At 48.1% G+C, this 13,205-nt stretch overlaps 1 long non-coding RNA gene across 1 annotated transcript; it reads left to right on the top strand.

Moving 5' to 3' along the window:
- The first annotated feature begins 873 nt into the window (after nt 1–873).
- LOC134159904 (uncharacterized) lies at nt 874–4,419 on the top strand. The gene is made up of 2 exons (XR_009963351.1): nt 874–1,520; nt 2,299–4,419. It is a non-coding gene; the product is annotated as an uncharacterized LOC134159904 (long non-coding RNA).
- The last annotated feature ends 8,786 nt before the right edge of the window (nt 4,420–13,205 follow it).

The raw sequence follows: 13,205 nt of genomic DNA, 5'->3' as shown, positions 1-13,205 counted from the left end.
ATCCCACCTCCAGCACAGATGAGCTCCTGGAGGAGATCCCATCAAGAACCAGAAAGAGACAAAGCCCACGAGGGACAAACTTCTGTTAAAACCTGAAATGTGAGTGTATCCTGGTGGCAAACATATTGCCATCATCGCGCCAGGAATGCCGGGGCCTGGGAGAAATGAACTTGCTGAGACGCCCTGGGCACAGCTGCATGCCCCAGGCAGATGAGCCTTGTGGCTCCCCAGAGTGCCTGCGCTTGAGGCAGAATACAGAAATCATGACAAGTCTGTCTGCAGCACCAGGAGCAGGCATAGGGAGAAATGTCAGGATATTTCCACAGCTCTGGGAAGAATCAACCTCTTAAATCATGACCTAGTCCCTGCAAGGACAGTGCAGTCCCGTGGAGAAGGGCTTGGGGGTGTTGGTCGATGAGAAACTGAGCATGAACCAGCTTCAGTGTGTGCTCACAGCCCAGAAACAGGCTGAGAAAGTTGGGGCTGCTCAGTCTGGAGAAGGGAAGCTGCGTGGAGACCTCAGAGCATCCCAGGGGAGCTACAAGGATGCCAGAGAGGGACTGTTCATCAGGGACTGTAGGGACAGGACAAGGGGTGATGGGTTTAGACTTAAACAGAGGAAGTTCACTCACACTAGACCATGTTGTCCAAGGCTCTGTCCAGCCTGGCCTTGAACACTGCCAGGGATGGGGCAGCCACAGCTTCTCTGGGCACCCTGTGCCAGCGCCTCAGCACCCTCACAGGGAAGAGCTTCTGCCTAAGAGCTCATCTCAGTCTCCTCTGTCAGTTTAGATCTCCCCTTTTTGATGGTATCAGAAAATCTGTGCAAGTTTCTGGACAGCTTTCCTGTACTGCTGCTATCAAGGATGGATGAAACCAGCTACCAGACCTTTAGGTAATCCTTTGAGAAGAACATACCATGCAAATAATTCAATGAGAATTTCTCTCTTCTTCACAATTCAATGACACTTGCAATGCAGAGCACCAGATAATCTGGCCTACAGTGGATATTAGTGTCCGAACAGATTTCCTTGCAGAGGATTGTGTTGATTGTACTATAGAAGAATTAGTCTTAGTTTTATACTTATTAAAATGTTCCCTGTAAGAACAAATACGTCTTAGAGATAGGCTCATGTTGAAAATTTGGGGTCAGAATTCACTGTGGTTAAGGTGGGATCCTCTTCCCATCACTGAGCAAGCTGAGAGTAAAGGCAAGGAATAAGAAAGAGCAAAAGGGAACTAGACCATGTAGAAGATGTCTCAGAAAGAATGGAGGTTTTATCTGAATCAGTATTAGTCTGTCATGACAGAAGCCTGGCAAGCAAGAGCAAGAATTTAACTGAACATAACAAATCTGAGGTGCACAGAAACTGGATTTATCAATAATAACATCTGGATTTATCAATAACAGTAGTTCAATACATTGTTCTCAGCCATTCTCTTACAGGTCCAAGATTTGATGGTTTTTCCCTGAAGGAACCTGCCCGTGGACCTGATCTGAAAGTATTTCACACCTTTGTGTAAGTACATGGCCCAGGATCAGTGGGGACTGCCTGCTTGGTGAGGCCTCTGGAGAGAAACTTGTTCAGAGCAGAAGGTATCTTTTTGTGCTTGATGAAACCCATGGTTGGCCAACGCTCTTCTAAACACTATGCTGAAGTTTGAAACACATGGCTCGTTTCAACTCTGGCTGCCATATCACAGGAGAACACATGCCTAAACAGGAGAAAACAGCTGGAGAATCCCATAATCCTTCAGGTAACCCATGGCTAATTCATTGCCTGAGAAGTTGTTTCAGTTGTTAATTACTCCTGAGATGTTAAAAATTTACATCTTATTTTAGCTAGGATTTGTCTAGTTTCAGGTCACGCAGGGCAGCAGCTCGCATTACTTGGGCTGGATGTACTGCAGAGTGCTCTGCTATGAAATATTTACTCTGACCTTAGCATCAAATATAGATTCAGCAATGTTAAGGTCAGGATTGTCACCTCTTGATCTTTGCTTTGACATACCCGAAGTACGCTCTCTCTGCTTTTTATACATGGTGAAAGAGAGGCTCAGAAGGAAGCAGAGTGAATACGTGGAAGGAAAAAGGAGGCCTTATTGAATGAGCATCATTAATATTGCAAAATAAAATGCTCAGATGTTGGAAGCTTTAAATTGCCTTTCTGAAGGAGCTGGCCATCAAAGATATATTAGCATAACTTAGAGAACCAGGTAGTGCCCAGGATTGTGAGAGCTGTCTGAAAAGGAGCATTCATTCCTGTACAAAGAGTTTTGAAGTCTCTTCTTTTTCAGATCTGGAGCAAACCAGGCAGAAAAGTGACATGGGCCAAGAGACCTGCCTCAGGAGAGCTATAGATGCAAACGTCTGCATGGCCTTTCTCCTTGTCCCTACAGGTGTCATTGAAACCAAGGCACTGTCCCAAGGAAATCTTCATTTTCCAATGAAAAAGATGCCTTTACTGGGGTGGGAGGGGGAGCAAGCCTTGAAGTGAAAATCTTCCGTTGGCTCAAGTATCCACCATGGGTCTTAATTAGTAATCCTTTCACTGCAATGTATCTCATCAAATTGGCCACATGCCCTAGAATCCCAGCCTGGCTTGGGTTGGAAGGGACCTTAAAGCTCATCCAGTTCCAACCCCTGCCACGGGCAGGGACACCTTCCACTAGAGCAGCTTGCTCCAAGCCCTGCCCAACCTGCCCTTGCTAGATTTTACTAAATCCAGAGTAACTAGCCTGAAATTGAGATAGACAGATGCCTTGGCACCATGGTGATGGTTGCCTTAGAAATAAACAAATACCCAAGGTGGATGGATGGATAGATTTCTGCCTGTGTAGCAGGGAGCTGATTCGGGCCTGGTGCTTGCTGCATGGCACATTGATTTCCAGTCTTATCCACGGGCTTCTTCCATCTCTTAGGCAACTGTTTGGGCTTATTTATATTCCTGCCGAGATGTAAAAACAACAGCCTGCAAAGTTATCTTTCCTGGTTATCTTTATTGTTTGCATAGCACAGATTTCCCTCGATGCAACATGTGGGGGTTTTATTCTCCCTTGAAAACAGCCTGGACTTTGTTTAGGGAAGAGAAGAACATAGCCAGCACTGAAATACATTTATGAAGCTTGTTAACCTCCAGCTTCATTGCTCTGTCCCAGTGACCTTTCTGTCATCACTGTGGAGCCCTGTTATCCATGACTGTAAACCTGGGGCATTTCTTCAGTGACCTGAGCAGGGTTTGCTTTGAAGTCAGGTTTCCTATTTCGCTGGCATGGATTTCTTTTGGTCTGAATTGGAAAGAGAACAAAAACACAGGAAAAGGTCCCACATCAGGGCAAACAAAATACTTCATTTTGATGTAATCGGGATGTTTGGGCCCTACTGCAATTCTGTGCTTCATCATAAGAGGAAATTCCAGCACCTCTGGAGTCCTCTGACCTCCCTGAAATACTTTGGTTCAATCTTTTTATCCAATGCTGAAATTTGTCAAAGCAGCACTTCCCTGGAGGAAAAATTCTACTCTGATAAACAGGCGTTTTCCAAGAGAGATATACCCCATCCGCAAACATTCCCCAACCCTAGTAATGGTGCTTCAGAGGATGTTATTATTCAAGCCTAGCTTTCTAGCAGCAGATGTCTGTCACTAGCCTCTAGATAATTCGGATGGATGATCACAGAAGTGCAGGAATGACTCGTGCACAACACATTCTGAGAGGATCAGATGCTTAGTTGAAGCCTCGTGCCCCAGGGCAAGGTCCAAGAGGGCCAGGCCTCCTACCAGGCTATAATAAGGGGGAAAATTCCCTGACAAAATAGGGGGTGAATGTCAACCATTGTTGCTTCATTTTGTAATCCATAGTCCAACAAACAGCGAATAATCCCATGGTGAATATGATCTGATGCTGGTCTAGGAGTTCTCTCAGTGCAGCCTCGATGAAGCCTTCTCCTCTTGCTGTCATCGTGTCTGATCTTGGCAAAGAACAGCTTCAGCATTTGTTCACTGACGTCCGGTGCCACTCTCTGTTTCTCCCGATGCCTCATGTTTCCTGTTTCATGGGCTGAGCTCTGATGTGTCCCTCTCTTTTTGTATGCAATTAAAATCTGGAGCCAAGCAGCCAATTTCCATGGGCATCGTCATAGTCTGCTCTTCCAGTGATGCCTCATCAGAGGATCTCAGAACATTTTGCAACCATTCATTAATAAGCCAGCCACCTGTCTTGGAAGACAGGCAGAATTATTCCTTAACTGCAAGTAAGTAAAATAAGGACACAGACATTAGCTGGGTTGCCAGAGACCATAAAAAGCCTTTGTCCTTGCATGACCCCGTGCTTTGTAACTGGTATCTTGACAGAGGTTTTTGGAGCCTTATGCAGATGCAGCAGCTGGCGGTCAAATAAAATACATCCCTGTAATGCCTAGTTTGTCTTCCCATGTTTCTTACCCCTGTTTTGCCATCTTATACCTTGGAGAGAGCATTAGACCTTTGATGAGATGCTCTCCCTGTCCATCAGGCCTGCTATAAGCAACCTGCAAACATTTCCTCAGCCTCAGCAGCAAAAGGGTGAGTGTCCTTGCAGATGCTTTACATGGAGAGGGAGCCAGTTATTGAGCCACACAGTCCACCCACTGTCTGGCTTGGTTTTGGTCCCTGAGGGTATTGAGGTGGCTTGAAGAGGTGTGTGTTTAGCTGTGCTAAGAGTCTGCCTTTTCCTTCTTCCATTCAATCTCTGCTTTGAACGGACCACCAAATGATGGTCATAAATATCGAGGGATAATTAGACATCCCTTTCTCTTCCAAGTTCCAAAGTTGTAGAGAAGATGAACCCTTCAAGCTGTTCTGTCTCTACCTTTCCCCTGGGAGGGCTCCTGCACTGGTCATTGGTGCATGAGACACTGCTGGGCTTGGCAGCCAGTCCCCTTCAGTAATTCATCTCAGATATTCCTAGTGCTGCTTTAGATTGATGATGTTTTCCCCTTTCCTTTCTCTTTATATTGTCAACTTAACTGCTCTGACTTATAAAGCTGTTAATCTTTCACACACATGCTTACGTTAAGCAGCTTAAGAGCACTGCAAACACTTTATCCTCATAAAGATTGAACTGCCCTGATATGAAACTTGTAGCTCTGGAATAGAACAAAATTTACGTACGCAAATAAAAGCTGAAGGTCAGGGACAGGCAGAGAGGCTGTAAATATTTCTGGGCCCATATTTCAGAAGGTTTGAAAAGAGGAGATGGGTTGATTGGCTTCAAGCTGCTTCTGTGCCCTGAGTCAGCAGGAGCGGAGAGGAGGGGGAAGAAGGTGCATTTCTTGCACCAGAGGAGGTGACCAGGACAGGCAGCTGCTTCTAATCCCATTGCAAATGTCTCAAGTGAAGTCAAGAGAGATTCCTCTCTTCTCTGTTTTTGAAAGGGAGCTAGCTCTCTCTTTGAAGGTGGGAGAGGCAGGTTTGAATTGCCCCTGGCTGAACGTCCGGCAGTGCTCAGCTGTAGCTGCGTGGGGTTTGCACCTTCTGCTCCCTCTTACATTGCTCAAGAGAAGAAGCAGAGAATCCAGGCAGCCCTTGGTGATGCAAGGATTAGTGATAGGCTTGGCTTGACCTTGGTGCAGGGCTGTTACTGTGGCTGGGCACAGTTCAAGTGCAGAGCAGGCTGCCTTTGTGTTGGGTCCTGCAGAAGCAGGTCTGTTGTTATCTGGTCCTGCGGCACCTCTAAGACAAGCCCTAGGCAGCAGAGTAAAGGACTCTGGACACCTTAATAGCTATGAGGAAATGCCTGTACACACTGTGATCCATGTGCTCAGGGAAGTGATTTATCTGTGCTGGGTTGGTAAGTTGCAGTTAATTCATAGAATCATATCATAGATTCATATAATTCATCATTCATTCATAATTCATCATACCTGGTCCTCATCACAAAACCACAAGGCCTTTTGGACCATGCGTGGAAGATGCTGCATCTACTCAGTCATTCTGACTGTGGTCTCTGTGCACTGGGAGTTCAGTCCCAATGATGTTTCCATCCCAGTTCCAGCTCTGTAGAGCTGAAGGGGAATAGTATAAAGACACCTCTAAGAGAAGGATTTAGGAACACGGTGGCTTCAGCAGTCGCATAACCTGACCCTGCCAGGCCATTGGGAACACAATGGCCAAAACTATTGGACCTTTCCTTGATGTACAGCTTTCCTGCCTATAGATGCTTGGAAACACACGGGGAGACATGGCATAAATAGGAACTAAGCCAGTGCATCCCTCTTTTCCTCTCCAATATTATTGATTGGATCTCTCTGAACTTCTCTGGCAGTGATTTCTCCCTCCTCTTTTCCCTTCCTGCATGGGGAAAGGAGTGGCTGTGAAGACCCCTTGCCTGGAGAGCTGCAGTGAAACAGTTAACCTTTCCCAGGGCTTGTGATGGGGATGCAATTTATAATTGTATTTTCCAAGACAGCTATAAACTTGTCTCCTATCAGTTTTCTGGCTGAGGCAGAGAGTCATCAAGAGTTGCATCAGGGATGAGGTATAATTCAACCAATTATAGCTGGCAGGTTATGCTGCACTTGTAAAGTACGGATTTTAAAGCCTGCAGTTGCTGATAAACAGTATTGCAGGCAGAGCAGAGCAAAATCTGTTCTCACTGTGAAGGCAAATTGTATCGTTTAACCTTTTCCTCCCAGGGGACCGCCGTGTCGCTGCCAGTGATGCTTTTGCATCTCTCTGCAGCACGTGTCATGGGTACATTGGGCTGTGTGGGCATCAGTGGAGGGGCTGCTTGTGCTGGGAAGGCAGAGGTGGGGCTTGAGCGCATTGGAGCAGGCTGTGAATCAATGGGCTGGAAAAGCCCATCTGCAAAGGAGGTGATTTCCCACCCCGAATGTCTGCAGGACAGGGGTGTTCAGCCCAATGCATTCAGCCCATGGATTCTGCCAGGCCATGCAGCACAGAGGAGTTCTCAGGAGGCGTGTGCCCTCTCCCTCCATCAGTAAATGCTTTGCCTTTTTGTACTCCCTTTAGATCCAAAAGGGTAATTGTTTCCCTGTAGCAGAATTAATTGTAATCTCACTATTAGATAATTGTCCTTTCATCTGAGTGCGGCTGCATCCGAATTACAGGGTTACACCACCAGTGAGGGGGGTGGCTGGGAGGCAGCAGCAGCCTCCTGCAGCAGGGAGGTGTCCAACTGGATTCAAACTTCAATAAGCGTGAGGAAAGGTTGCTGGAACTCCAAATAATTCCCTTTTCCTGCTGCTCCAGCACTCCAAGACCCCTCTTGGGCCAGAGCTAATAGATGCTCCTCAGAGCCACCACAGCCAAAGCACCACCAGAGATGGGAGGAGGATAAGGATGAAGCAGCCCAGCTGGGTACCAGACACAGTGAACTGTGCAAACACGAGTGGTATTAAGTTCCCTTGTGAAGGAAGGGGGTGTTAAGCAAAGCTAAGGAGATGAACCTCCTGTTAAGGCCATCCCCAGCTGCTCGTCCTCAACAGCCCTGGAAAATCATCCCCCTTTCCCAACCTACCCTGCAGCTCCGGACCGGGAGCTGGAGGGACATTTTGGGACCAAGGCCACTAGAGGGCATTCTGGGATTCCCACAGACACAGCCTGGCAGAGGCAGCGCCTTGCTCTCCTCCAGGCGTTCTCCGGCTCCCTCCAGGTCTCCCATCGCAGTCAACTTGCTCAGTTGCTTGGGAAAGAGGGAGGGATCTGCCCCTTGTGTAGTCCTTGTTCTGGCTGGTGGGTGGTACCTCAGCCAGGTCCTGCTTCTCTTGCTCCTCTGTGGGAAGTGGATTCATTCTGGGCCAGACCTCAGCAGCAAATGCAGTTCCCAGCGCAGGAGGGATGTCACTGACACCCCTGAGAGATGTTTCCTTAACAGTGATGGAAACTCCACATCTTCCCCAGGCAATCTATACCAGTGCTTCCTTATTCATCCTGCTAGATGGGCTTTCCAGGTGCTACCGTGAATCTTATGCAGCTGAAGTTCATGTCTTCCTGCCTTACCCACCCCAGGCATGGAGAACACATCATTCTCTTTCCTGTAGCAATCCTTTACATCCTTGCAGACTGATCCTGTGCCTCCCTTCCCCTAAGATAAACGTGCCACCTCTTCCTCTCGTTCTTTGGAGGATATCTTTCCATGCCTCTGATCATTCTTGTTGCTGTCCTCTGGCTGCTCTACAACTGAGCCTCATCAGAGGTGCCTGCAGGAAGTGTTTGCATATCTCATGCTTCTGGTCACCCCAATCCAGTCAGGTCTTTTACTGCAGAGCTGCTGCCAGATCAGTGTTTTCCACCCCAAGCCCTTTTTTCTAAGTTCCTGCCTAGTTCCATGTTTGTTCCTCCTCAACAGGGACAAACCAGCGTTGTTCCTGCAGCCCTTAAGGTTTCTTACTGATGAGGGGCTTGGCCAGTGGAACCCACAGTGTGACCCTCTGCTGTACTGGGGGGCTGAGAACACAGAATGTCTTGTCTTGGCCCAGATAGAATCATAGAATGGTTTGGGTTGGAAAGGACCTAAAGTTCATCCAGTTCCAACCCTCTACCCATGAGCAGGGACACCTCACACTAGACCATGTCACCCAAGGCTCTGTCCAACCTGGCCTTGAACACTGACAGGGATGGAGCATTCACAACTTCCCTGGGCAACCCATTCCAGTGCCTCACCACCCTAACAGGGAAGAACTTGTTCTTTATCTCCAACCTGAACTTCCCCTGTTTCAGTTTTAACCCGTTACCCCTTGTCCTATCACTACAGTCCCTGATGAAGAGTCCCTCCCCAGCATCCTTGTAGCCCCCTTCAGATAATGGGAACCAACCAGACACACACGGTACCAAAGTCGTGCCTGTGCAACCACTGGTGTTCTCCGCTGTGATAATGCAGTGAAATGATATCTGCTATTGTGAGCTTAGACAAGAAAGGTCTGTGTGGTTGAATAAATAAAAATAACATCAAATGGTGCTGCAAGTCCTTTTCAGTTAATACTCCCAAGTATCCAAGATTAGGCATTTCCCATAAAACCTTCATGTTTTCAGTCATTTCAGGAAATGACAATGCAACAATAACAACATGACAATGGCTTTATAATAGGACAATAGCAAACACATCTTACACATGAGCAAAAGCTGGGGTTTTTTGCCAGTGAAGTTGCAGTGAATTGATCCATAAAACAAACAAACAAAAGGAGATAAAAGCAGGCTTGTTTTCCTGAAGACTTGCTTAAGTCAAAAGCAAATTACTGGGTTCAGCAAGAGAGATCCTGGAGGATGCTCTGAAGGGTGGGCTACCCAAAACCTCCATCTTCTGGCTTCAGAATGTTTGAAACAATGAGGTGATTTATTAGTGACTCATAGATTTATTATTGACTCATGATTTATTTATTATCCCATGAGAGGATTTCTTATTGACTCATAGAATCATTTAGGTTGGAAAAGACCATCAAGCCCAACTGTTAATCCAGCACTGCCTAATCCACCACTAATCCGTGTCGCTGAGCACCACATCTACATGTCTTATAAATCCCTCCAGGGATGGTGGCTCCACCACTGGGCAGCCTGTAGGAACCACCAGATACACTGAGAGTAATTCTATGCCTGATGTCCCCAGTACAACAGAGGAATCAAAGGACCCCCTCACTCAACCATACTGAGCTCTGTTAGTGGGAAGCACTTATCAGGTCAAAGAGCTGCTCCAGGGTGCAAGGGGAAGAGCACATGGTTGAGGGTTAGCACTGGAGTCGTGTCCTGTCCCCAGGGAGGGATTTGGCTGCTCCCACATTCCCAAACACTCGCAGCTATTTACAGCACAACCTGCAGTGCACAGCTCCAGCAGATGCCCATTTCCTTGGCCCCTGACAAGTGATTGCATTAAGTGCTGCTCACACAGGCGACTCCAGTAGGGTCCTGACCCAGCTCTGACCTCCACCATCTGGACCAGGAGTCACCAGCTCATTAGACACACACACAGATCAGATGCTTGCAGGTTTGACACCAGACGATCCACACGCTGAGCCAGACGCTTTGAAAAGCTCTGTGGGTGTCACAGGGATGCTCAGGCTGCTCTGAGCACCGGGTAATGCTGATCCCTCTTAACACGGGCACCAGGGTGTCAGAGCACTGCCTCTGCTGTCTCAGGAGCTGCACTGATGCAGGAGAAATGTGGGACAGGAGGTCCTGGGCTGGTGTCACCTCCTGGCTGTCGATTCCACTGCAGTCACCATGGTGGGGTTTGAACACCCAGCTTTTCAGCTGCTGTGTGTTCCCAGGGCAGAACATGTCCTGGCAGGGCCTCCTGTCTGGCACCAGCATCAGTGAAGAGTCAGTGGTCCATAAGTCACAGAGGGGCCAGAGTCTCCACACTAGTTTAGATGGAAGAACTGAACAAGTGTCCTATCTACATCCCTACAAAGCCTTCGCATGCCAGATCCCTCTGCCCTCTTCCACACTGACCTGGAAGCACCTGTCTCAAGCAGCTGTGGCTGAGGTGTCCCCAGATGCAGCCTGGTCTCTGGTCTCTCCTCTTTGAAACAGTCTTCAGGCAACACACTTGCTGCTGAAGTAATTCTGGTCCCTCTTCTTCGACATGGCATGAAGAGGGCTACCTGAGTGAAACCCATTTTGATGCTCAGCTTGTGTCATCCTCACTCTGCCCACCGCAGCCTACACCGTGTTGTGGTGGTCCATGAAAGGAGAGGATATACTTGTATCCTTCCAATGTAAATCAGCAGCTGAGCTTACATGCTTAGAGCTGGGTACAACTTAGAGAAGGACCATGCTTACCCACCTGATTGAAGTCTTGTCTGTCAGGTAACATGAAAACCACTTGTCAAGGCAGAAAGAGCTATTCCACTGGCCAGATGGACCTCTCTCAAGATGCAGGGGGGCGGTTCACGTGCGGGGATCGTACAGGAAAACAAATTAAGTCTCAGGTCTTCTGTTTCCCCATTTTTCGAGCTCCTATGAGTCCACAGCAGGTTCAGTTCAGATCCTCCATGCAGTGAAAGTGAGGCAAAGCAAAGCACTGAAGTGAGATGACAGACAAGAATGAAAGGACAGATCTAAGTCCACTGAGAGTCAGGAAAGCGATTTGAAGGGCAAGAGGATGCAAATCTGAAGGCAGGAAAGAGAAGAGCAGTGCAAGTATAGGGTGAGGCCTGAATGAAAGAAGGCCAGCAAAGTGTGAGCCAAGCAGAGTGGCATCAGGTCTGCTGGGTCAGGCACAACCGTGCACTCCGGGGAGCAGATTACATGGCAACAGCTACTGATATGACAGGCATCAGAGGAGACTATCCATCTGTGAGAGGGCTTGGCAGAGGCTCACCATCCCATTAAACGTCTGCTAGACTGGAACGAGATCAAAGGGAATGCTGCTGCTGCAGAAGGTATCCGGTATGAGAGGACAGGGTAAGCGCTTGGTAGTGACTGACAACACTAGGTGACATGCAGCCACATAGAGCGTGACAGAGCTGATGCTTCAGGGTTTGTTCAGGGTCAGAGCATCACTGTATATCCTGCTTCTTCCCACCTGTATGAAACAGGAATGTTACTGCAGCTTCCTACCCCAGCCAGCCTGGAGTGTATTTTGGCAGCTGGTGCAGGTACAGCTGAGATGGGCAGACACACACTATGGTCCTGTGCAAACATCACTGTTGTTTTCTTTAGGGGGTTGGTTATTTCTTCTTAGTTTTCTCATTTGTTTTAAAATCAAAACCCATCAGGCTTCTGAATGCTGGGGAAATCAAGGTACCCAATGCACATCACTAAACCACGCTGATTTGAACAGTGGATGTAAATAGGGGCACAACTGCAATACAGAGGTTAGAGAAACAGGAAGCCAAGGCTGGAGATAGTGCCACGTTTGTCATCTTGCAGGCTCATAAGCAAGGACCGGACACCAAAAGCTCCCATAAACACCCAAGCATCTTTGTTCCACCTGAAGAGCCAGCACCAAGTGGTGGCCACAGCCCTGCCCGGGGGTCTGCCCTGTTCCTCCTCTGGCAAGGTTTCTCATTTAGGGCTCCGGAAGGATGTGGAGGTCAGCAAAGTTGACAGAGGGCTTTTGGCTGACTTCTGTGGGTCTGTTGGCTTGGGACGGGTGTTGATTCTCTGCGTGTGCTTTATTGCCTTGCTGTAAGGTCAGTTCAATATCTCTCATATGCTGGCTGGGCCACTGCCAAGAAGTAATGTAGCAAGACAAGGACAATGCTGAGATGAAGAGAAGTGGATGAGCTCAGTGCTCTCAATGCTAATTATCAGGCGTGATCGGCCTTGCTAAAATCTCCCCAGGCCTGGAGCCACATTTTCTCACTTGCTTTTAATCATGATGGTGACGGAGAAATGAATGGCACCTACCGCGGTGCAGCTCCTCAGAGGGAGGTAAGTGCACAGTTACAACTACCTTGTGATGCACACAGGAGGTTGGGATGTGTGGTCCCTTTCCCTTGACCTTATCTCTACCCCTGTGCAAAGTGAGCTCTGCAAGAGCCAAGTGCTTCAAACACCGGTTGCCTCAGCTGGGCTGGCCTGAACAGGACCCGTGGGGCTAAGGAAGAGCTGTGTGCCACAAACTGGGGTTTTTCCTATTGTGATTGGATTGCTTCATTTTACTCACATAACCCAGTAAGAGATCCACTCCTCTGCTGGAAGGGAAAATCACATTGCTGGCATCACCCCCATGCACTCGTAAGTGCTCACCGTGGCACTGAGCCCTTCCTGGCCCTCCCTGGCTGCGCACTCAGGAGCTGCCAGGCTGTTTTCCTTGCACTGCACCTGCAGGAATGGGATTCACATCCTCCCTGGAGGCAGCCTGTGAGATCAGGCTTTTGGTGTGAGACAACAAAGTCATCAGTCTGACAGAGACGTGATTTTCTTTCTCTCCCTTACTCCAGCAAGCCCAGTGTTGTGCTTTCTGCAGTCTGTCCTCATTTTATCACTTTTTTACCTCTAAAGCTTGATACATCCCTCCACAGTGGGGCCCGTTCCAAGTACCTTCAGTGCATCCTGGCAATGAAGCTGACAGCCCAAACAACTCTCTAGAAGTTAGGGAGGTTTCTTTAAGTCGGTACCTACTGTGCCAGCAAAGCCTTGAGCTCACCATCACAGGCAGCACATAACAGTAATGCTCTTAACAAAAGCTGGATTTGCTCAGACAAGGCTTTGGCTTGAGAGAATTGGCTTGTTCAGAAGCAAGGTCTGTGGCACCCTGCGAAT

The sequence above is a fragment of the Pezoporus occidentalis genome, unplaced genomic scaffold (assembly GCF_034315485.1).
Source record: "Pezoporus occidentalis ecotype Australia unplaced genomic scaffold, CSIRO_AGI_Poc_V1 ctg153, whole genome shotgun sequence".
Taxonomy (NCBI): domain Eukaryota; kingdom Metazoa; phylum Chordata; class Aves; order Psittaciformes; family Psittacidae; genus Pezoporus; species Pezoporus occidentalis.
The sequence above is the reverse complement of the archived record's forward strand: the minus strand, read 5'-3'. Positions and strand labels throughout refer to the sequence as shown.